Here is a 9,668-nt window from a genome sequence, read left to right as displayed (position 1 = left end):
TGTGGCTTTTACTATTTCTTGTAATCTTTTAATTTTATTTTCAACTACCCCATTTTGTTGAGAAGTTTTAGGAATTATAAAAAAATATCAAGATCTTTACAAAATATTTTGAAATATGAGTTTACAAACTCTATACCATGATCAGATCGAATGATTGAGCTTGAGACTTCCTTCTCATTTTGGATTTTCTTAGTATGTTCAACAAATTTTTGGAAAGTATAATCTTTATGAACTAAGAAAATAACCAATGTGAATCTAGAAAAATAAATAATGATCACAAAGATATATCTTCTATAACTCAGACTTGTCTTTTAGTAGAGCCAAGCAAGTAGATCAAGATATACGAGCTCAAAAAATCTAGAAGTATTCACAGCGTTGATGTTCTTAAAGGATGCCATGGTCTGTTTTCCTTCTCACAGTAACTACATGTAGAATCTTTCTCATAAGAGATTTGAAAAGATCTATCACAATTTTTTTAATTTTAGAAATTTTTTTTATTGAAGAGAATCAAAGACAGTTTTAATTAATTGAATTTAAAATAAATTAAGATTTTTATCTAAACTCTATAATTATGGATTATTTTTCAATTTGTGATTTAAAGTTTTAAAAATTTAAAAATAATGAGGTTTGACTATTTAAATTAGAATTTTATCTAATTTTATAATTATTGAATTATTTTTTACATTTAAATTATAAAATTAATAGTTGTAGAATGATAAGATTTTTATATGATAATATTTTTATAATTAAATACTTTAAGTTTTGTTAATAAAAAAAATTAATTATATTGTATTATATTTTCAAGTATTTGAGTGAAAGTCAAATAACAATTTAATACAACAAATAATATTTAAAGTAATTTTAAGAATTTAATTAGTTTTCAAATTAAACTCTAAAATCTCCAATTCTGAATACAAACCCTAACTCTAATTAACACACATTTTCTCCTTTTCCTAAGAGAAACCCTAACAACCCACACTCATCACCAACACACACAATACCCACGCATGCACGCAGAAAAAAAGGAGAAAGAAAAAAAAAGGGAAACATGGAAGGGAGATCGAGGAAGAAGAAAGAAGGAAAAGAGGAGAGTGAGATCCGAGAGGGGAGAGGGCGCCGGTGGAGGGGGAGGGGCTGTCCACGCCGCCACTACGCATCACCGTCGCACCACGCATCACCGTCGCCGAGTCTCATCGACATCGCCACTGGAGCCGCCGTCAAAGCAGAGCCACGGAGAGAGAGTCCGGGAGGAGAGGGAGGCCGTTCACATCCCACCGCCACTGCGGGAAGAAAGTCTCCTTTGTCGAGCTACACGCCGACGTTTATGCTTGCTGCTGCCGCTGTTGGAGTCGCAAACAGAGGACGTGCTAGATGTAGCCGTCGTGGAGCTGCCATTGCCGCCGCGTTGCTGGGTTCGCCGTCGTTATACCCGCATTGCTGCTGCGTCGCCGGAGCTCCATGCCGCCGCTGCTACCACTGGAAATCATCACTAAAGCCAATGTTTGCTTGGTAAGCTCTAACCTTGCCTCAGATCTTCTTTGTCCGTTAAGTTGGTTATTACCGTGAGAGTTGTTGCTGAGATTGTCTGTGTCAGGTTATACAGTCACCGCGAGTTTTTCTGCCGCCTTTGCTCTGAGCCGTTGTTGTAGCGAGTGTTATTGTTGTTGCGGCTACTCCGTTTAGTCATTCCTCTTTAGTACTGTAAGCTACTCCTTGCTGTTCTGTTGTATGTTGTTAAGGTTTTTGCGACGTTAATGGTTTTAGGAGTTAGTAACCGAGGTTTCATGTTGTGTTTTTAAGCTGTTTATGCCATTGCAAATGTGTGCAGAGCAGTGAATTGAAGTCTCCGTTGATTTTGGATTGAGAGAAAAGAGTTCCGTTGACGCGTTTGGATTATGGTTTTGACTTGTCGAGGTAGGGGCTTTTCAGAAAACTAAACTTTACGATTTAGAATTGTTATATATGGATATTGATGTGAGAAATGTACCTTTAGTGATTATATAAGTCTTATGTATTGTTTGACTGGATTATTGTTTGGTTTTGTTAAACGGATGGTTCTTGAAGTGATTTTTTAAAGTTTTGAAAATGAGTTTGAATCGGTTATTTTGAAATATGAAAATGGTATGCACTTTTGGAATCAGCTTGATTTTGAACTGATTTGGTTTTGAATCCATTGGAAAGGGTTGTGGAATGGTTTGGTCGGGACTCGAAAAGGGTGGCAAAGCCCAAGTTTTAGGGGAGGTGCTGTCGAAATTCCTTTAAATTTTGAGACTTTATTGAAATGTTATTTGAAAAATTATGAGTTTAAGACTTTTACTATTTTACTTGAATTATTTAAGAAAGTGTTGAATTATATTTTGAAATGAATTATTGAAATGAGAATTATGATTTAGTCTTGTTTCTAAAGAAAAGTATTATATATCTTTTGGGAGCAAGTCATTTCGAAAAAACTTATGTTTTAAGGCTGTTTTAAATGTGAAAAGAGTTTATATTTTTGAATTTGACTTGAGGATTTCAATTGGAGGAGTTTCAGTGACTTTGAAAGAACTTGAATTTTGATTGACAAATCTCATTTTACAACGTTTTAGACAAAGTTTAAAGTATTTTTTAAATTTTGAATTTGCAAAACTAAAACAATTTTTGAGCAGTTGGAAATGCTTCAGATTTAATCAAGGAATCGGAGTTGGATTTGGCTTAAGTAAAAGAGATGGTTTTTGAAAATTTGTTCGGAGTAATTGATTACACAATTTGGTTTGGCTTAAATTATATTTTTATTTATTCAAATCAAGAAGTTAAGGTTTTAGAGATTTTCAAGGAATTTGAGGAAATGAGTTAGATTATTCTTTCCTAAAGTCTTGAGACTCTACTGAGAAATTTTATTACCAAATCCTATCTTAGGATGAATGATTTTTGAATCTTTCAAAAGAGATTTTTAATTTGGCATAGTTTCTGAGTTGTTTGGGAGTTTTGGAAGGATGTTGCGGAAAGTGACGGCTTTGTTTTGAAAATGAAACTTACTTTTGAGGAAAAATGGCCTATGAGCTTGAAATTATTTGAGAAATGAGAATTTCAGAATTCAGACAGAGATGATTTTGATTTTGATTTCAAAGTAAAGTGATTTGAGAAAAAGTGATCTATGGCATGAATGATGATTGATTTGATATGGATTGTTGAGGAAGTTCTTATACACTATATGTGTGTGATGAGAAATGGCTATAATGAGATTAGATGAATGGAATATGAATGATTAAATGAGTATGCACTTTTATATCTGATATACGAATTTTTCTGGGTGAAAGCAGTGGCTTGCCACCACGTGTTTCGGGGTGAGACTCGATATTCTACTGACCCTATGTCGTAAGTGTGGTTAGACATTGTAAAATTTTTGGATGAACTCGCCCCCGTGAATATACACTGGTGTGTGTGATATATGATTATGAATGTTTATGATTTGAGATTTGGGGATGCACGACAGAGGGACAATCCAATAGTTAGCTACTAGGACTTGTCGGGTTGGCTTTATAACCGACAGATGAGACTTATCAGCCATAGGGTAGTCATTCATCATGTGCATCTATGTGACATTGTTTGGGTGTGCATGTTGTAATTGGTTTGCCTATGTGAATAAATATGTTTAACTGCTAATTGCTCTACTTGATTAACTGCTTGATTGTGTTTGAACCTTCTTTCTTGTGTTTGTGACTAAAATTGAGTGGATTGTGATGAACTGGACGTTGACTGAATTGTTTGGGTCGAGGGCCGTGTTTGGTTTCTGTTTCTGGTTTAGAAAAGTATGAAAAATCAAACTAGTTTAGCATAGACTTAATGAACTTATACTTGGAACAACTTGGTCATTCATACTATCTAGGAAAAACTTTTAAAAAGGTTTTGGATTTTTGAAGAATTAATGGATTTCTCTTTTAAAAAGGATTTTGGATTTTATAATATAGAGAAGACAAGAAGAGAGAGAGAGAGAGGAGAGAGAGAGCATTCGCACAAGTGAGGAGAAGAGTTTCCGTTTGAACTTTAACCTAATTTTACTGTCGGATTTTTTCTACAGTACATCACCAAAACGACATATTTCATCAAATCGTAATATCGGCGGAATATACCGACGGAAAATCCGACAATAACATTAGTGCCAATGAGTTATATTTTGGCACCAATAATTACTATTGGCTTTAGCGACAGAAAATCTCTTCCGATGATAATTTTTTATAGTGATAAATTTCTCCTCCTTTTCATCGGAATATCCGATAATAAGTCTGCTAATATACATCAATGATAAATCTAATGGTAATTTTAACGATATTCAATATTTTTATTGTAGTGTTTTGTGTTTTTAGTAGGCATAGTTGTCTCCATCAAAAAATGGAAGATGGTTGAGTGAAAGTATTTTAGACTTGTATGTAGTAAATATATGTTACCGTGAAAGATTCACAGGTTTGTATAAGTTCTTTATAGCGGTTTCTGAAAAAAATCTTAAAGGGAGAATTTTTGAGTTTCTTTAAAGTTGTATTTGTTTATAAGAATAGGACATTGGGATATAATAATGCACGGATACATAAAATTGTGTTTGGAATGTGAGATATAAATAAAAATATTGTGTCGTAAGATACTAAATTAGTATATTTTGTGTCTTTCTTAATAAAAAAGATATATAGAGCCTTAACGGAGACATAATTTATTTTTTTATTTTTTATTATCCTTATTCAATTTTTATAATTATATTTTTTATTATTTTATTTTTTATTTTAAATTTTGTGTGAAAAAATAAAAAAAATTAAATTTTTTATTATTTGTTCCATCTTATATATATTCAATTCATCACTAAATAAAATATAAACCTCTAATTTTTATATTTCTATTTTTTTGTCATATTTTTAGTATTTTGCGCCTTACTCTATTCTCAAAATCTAACACATCTCAAAAGATTTTAGATAACTTAAAAATAATTTCTTAGGTATATCATCATATTTAAAAAAACTAATTCTAAACTGAAGACAACTAAAAGAATAATAAATATAAGAGTTAAAGCTAAGGTTCAGAAAAAATTCACTATGATATGTACAAATCAGTCTAAAATGTCTAACTCTGATTCTTAAGTAACTTAAGAGTTTTACTGTGCTTTTCTAGTATGAGTTGCTGCAGCAACTTCTAATGAGCACGAATTGAACCTCATGGGCTGCTGGAACCTTTGATCTTGGGACATCTATATCTATTGATATTTCTGCAATACTAACACCACGTCAAACAACACAATACAGTCAATTTTACGTAAAGTTGATAGTTGAGAGATGTTAAATAATTTAATTAATTTGATTAAATTTTCATTTAACAATTCTTAGTTATTAACTTTACGTGAAATTGATTACAACTGAATTTTTACCATATTATATATCCATAACTAAATTATATCTGTTATAAAAAAATCGTGAATTTATTTTTAAACTCAAATGTTATTTCAAGTCCCATGCTATATATATTCCATCACTATCTCTGCCGTCATCTTGTCACACATTTCTCCCGGCCACTAACTTCTTGCTTGCTTCTCATTTTCATGCTCCAATTTTGCCCTCCACGCGTCAAGCAGTGTCCATGGCTCCATGCTAATCAACACTACGATCTTCAAAGTGTTTGTGCTTGATATGTGATCCACGTGTCAAAATCATTTTACTCGTGGAAAATTCACTCAGGGACTTTTTGGTAAAAAAGAACAATGGAATTTATCACAACACGAGTACAGTACTTCTCTCATGAATAAATAGTTAAATACGTTCAAGTGCAAAGTTGAATTATTATAAAGGGTGAAACGACAATGCAGATGTCATTTTCTATAGGTTCTGCGTTTTCTACATCTTTTTTCAGAAGCATTCATTATGTTTCAATGTAACAGGAAAATTACCATTCTTACATTTCTTATCCAAACTATGCTACTCTATTTATTTTGATTCCTTGAATTCGAAGATTCAAGTATGCAAAATATAAATTATTTTACATAATCCTACACAAAATTAATAACACTACTGATGCATACAAAATTAATGCTAGATGTTCATTATTGTAATTAATAAAATAGTAAAAGTTTAATGCCAATAGATATGGACTCATATATCCGTAGGTGCTTTCAATTTGGATCAAAGAAAAAAAATTACACTAATAAAATGTTTTCTTCAGATAATATAAATCTAAAAATAAAAAAGTTGACAAATTGTTTGCTAATAATGGTTTAGAATTTTCGACAAGTCAATCGTCTTTTATAGTTACTTTACTTAACATACATAAGTAACCGTAGCGCAAAGAATTACTTATAGTCAGTGCATAGGCGCCGTAACAATACAATAAAATACAAAATACAATCATAACAACAAAGTTTTATTGCACCACATAAATTTAGCTACATAAAATTAAATAATCAATATTATTATTCAAGGTATGAGAGAATGAGCCAAAAAATGTTGACACACTATGTCACACACTACAACAGCTAACTATATATATACTATGCTAACCTGCACTAACCAACAGGGGAGAGTTAATTAAACCTAACTAATTATAAATACAACTAATGGCAGTGTGTTATATACTTATATCAAGTAATGATTATTGAATCCTATAATGTATCGTATATACATAAAACAGATTATGCATAGATTTTCTTTGTCTTCTTCTATTTTTCATTTTTTTTACATGTTTAAATTACCTAATACAAAATTCTACTATCTTTTTAATAATAAGTGCTATTCTAATTTTTGATTTTATATTTTTGTTTATACAAGTCTAACATCCTCATTTTTACCACACTTAACTTATATCTCTATTAACGCTTTTTATCAACCAATGCCATTTGAAGTATATTATATTAAGCATCAAAATAACAAAGCAAACCATTATACCAATCAACATTCATCTTCTTTGTATTACAACTATCTATTAGGAATTACTATCAAAGATAAATCATTTTAAAAAAGGTCAATCCATATAACGATTATCATGAAACGAATTTTTTTAAACGATTAAATTAATAAAATGAGATATTTAAATAATTATATTTTTAATATATTCTTTCATACAAAAGTTTCTTTTGAATTTATCTTTTTTCTTTTTGCATAAATTTTTTTTATTTATTTTATGCTATTTTTTTTAATTTAACAAAGAATAAATTTTAGATTTTTTATCATAAAAGTTCTTATATATATCATAATATTATTCTTTTTAAAAGATTAAACTAATAGAAAAAAATATGTATAGTTATATTTCTATCAACGAGAACATAACCACAAACTCACCAGCACCTTGGCTTCTCTCTTTTTCTTTCTCAAGTTTTTTAGCCACACTCTACTGTCGACAAGAAGGTGTTGGGGTGAGATGGGAAAATCTAGCTACCACATCTTGACCCAAAATGGTAGTGGTAGATTCAGAAGTGTTCCCTCATTTATCATAATAGTAGGCAGAAAGTCATATGGAGTCGTGTAAGACACACGGTCTCAACTTGAAAGGGTAAGGTTGTGAAAGTTCGAAGATGAGTAACAAAAAACTAGTAAATTAGTATTTAGTATTTTCTAAGTTCATGGGAAAAAGTACCAACACCTGGATTCGCAGTTGAAAGCGATCCCTGATAGTAAAACACTTTGTAGTAATAAAAAATAACTAGGGAAATGGAATGGAAATTATAAAAATAAAACTAAACTCCCAACTCCAAAACCAACAGTGTGCATTTGATATTTTGTTGACTAATCGGACAGAAAAGGCAGAAAGAGAGAATGGTAAAATTTAACAGCAATATCTTTCTATCTATCTATCAGTATGTATGAGTATGTGTGCTAAATGTAAGAAACACTAAACACGCTCACCCACGCAAATGCTGTATATGCAGCCAAGTTTCATAGATCTACTGCTCGTTTATTGAAGCAAGTGAAAAAAAAAAACAATAAAAAATAATATAACATAAAAATATTAATGTATACTTTAATAACACAAGTTACGAATTAAAGATTTTATTTTCTATCAGTTATAATAATATTTAAACTTAAGATTTTATGTATATTATTTAAATTTTAAAATATAATTAATAAAATTCTAATAATTAAAATTTTAAATACGTAATTTGTTATGTATTTTATTTAATAATTTAATAAAATATATTAAATTAAGATTAAATAATAAATCTAATTAATTAAATTTTAAAAATTAGTTTATGAGGGCATAATAAATTAATATTCTTTACAGCTTTATCTTTAAAAGATATTAGATATGTAATATATTGTTTTTATATCTGAGTGATTGTCTTGAATGTGAACATTTATAGGTGAGTGACGCAAAAGATGGACGCAACACAATAATGTTCTCTAAACTTCTATCCCCATCTTTTGCATATATATGCGACTGTGGTTGCGATCTCTATCTCTTGGGAGACAGCCAGCAATGCTTCAATGACTCCAACATTGGATTGCCTTTCTTCCGCTAATTTATTTACTTCTTTCTTGGAGAGGGTAATTTCTTTAGTACTTTAATTTCCACATGCATTTGCATTTTCTTTTTCTTTTAAAAAAGAATTTGAGTTTTAATTTTTATGATCTTTGTGCTTATAGTTTTATTATTAGTTATTGGGTATTTAACAGTTGCATATTTAGAAAAATCTAATATATTTTATTTCAATAACTATAAAAGAAACTAAAACTTGTATAAAATTAAAGATATAACAAAATCACAAAAAAAAATCAAGAAATTAAAAATTAAAATCACAATTTAATTGTGAACTATAATAACCAAAAATGGTTTTAGACAAATTTTTAATACATACAAATAATAAAAATTCTGGAATTGTTAGAACGATAGCATCTTATGTACTATTAGAAGATTGAGTAGACTCTTTTTTTGCAATCTATCATTTTTCTTGAATATAATTTTAACAAATTATATTTGTCTATGTTTTCAACTTTTATATCACCGGTCAATTTTGATCTAATGAAAAAAAGTTTATCGAATAATCTTTTGTTGATGTAAAATTTTATAGACATGATTCACATAATTAATTTGGGTTGGTTGAGTAATTAGTTCACTCATTCGCTTAAGTAAATGTCAGGACCTTAAAGGAAATTTCGATTTGCGACAGATTAGTCCTTATCTTGTTGGACTAGGAGATACCGTGAACAACTAAAAATAAAGACGTGATTTACGTGTATATAAAGCATCAAATTCAATGATGGAATTTTTCAAAAAATTACTCTTAAAAAATGTTATTCAATGATATAATATTACCTTAAACTTATAGTGGTATCATTTGTTGATCCTAGTTTATTTTTAAAGATATCGTAATTAATAATAACTAAAAGTAATATAATTGTAAAACAAACTAATTAATAAACTATTAGAGGTAGAAATAAATTAAATAAGAAACGGAAAGAAATTGAATGAATATACAATACAAATAGTTAGAATTATATATAAGGTAGAAATTCAGGTGCAGTTGACTTCACATGAAGTTGATACCTGAGAGTCGTTAAATGATTTAACTAATTTGACTAAATTTTTATCTAACGGCTTTGAAGTATCAACTTCACGTAAAGTTGACTTCACCTGAATTTTCACCTATATATAATCCAGAGATTTGTTGTTTTTTAATTAGATGTAAATCATTCAAACTTACGCCACAAAATAATTTTTTA

Source organism: Arachis hypogaea, chromosome 8, assembly GCF_003086295.3.
Source record: "Arachis hypogaea cultivar Tifrunner chromosome 8, arahy.Tifrunner.gnm2.J5K5, whole genome shotgun sequence".
NCBI classification, from domain to species: Eukaryota; Viridiplantae; Streptophyta; class Magnoliopsida; order Fabales; family Fabaceae; genus Arachis; species Arachis hypogaea.
This window is presented reverse-complemented; position numbering follows the sequence as displayed.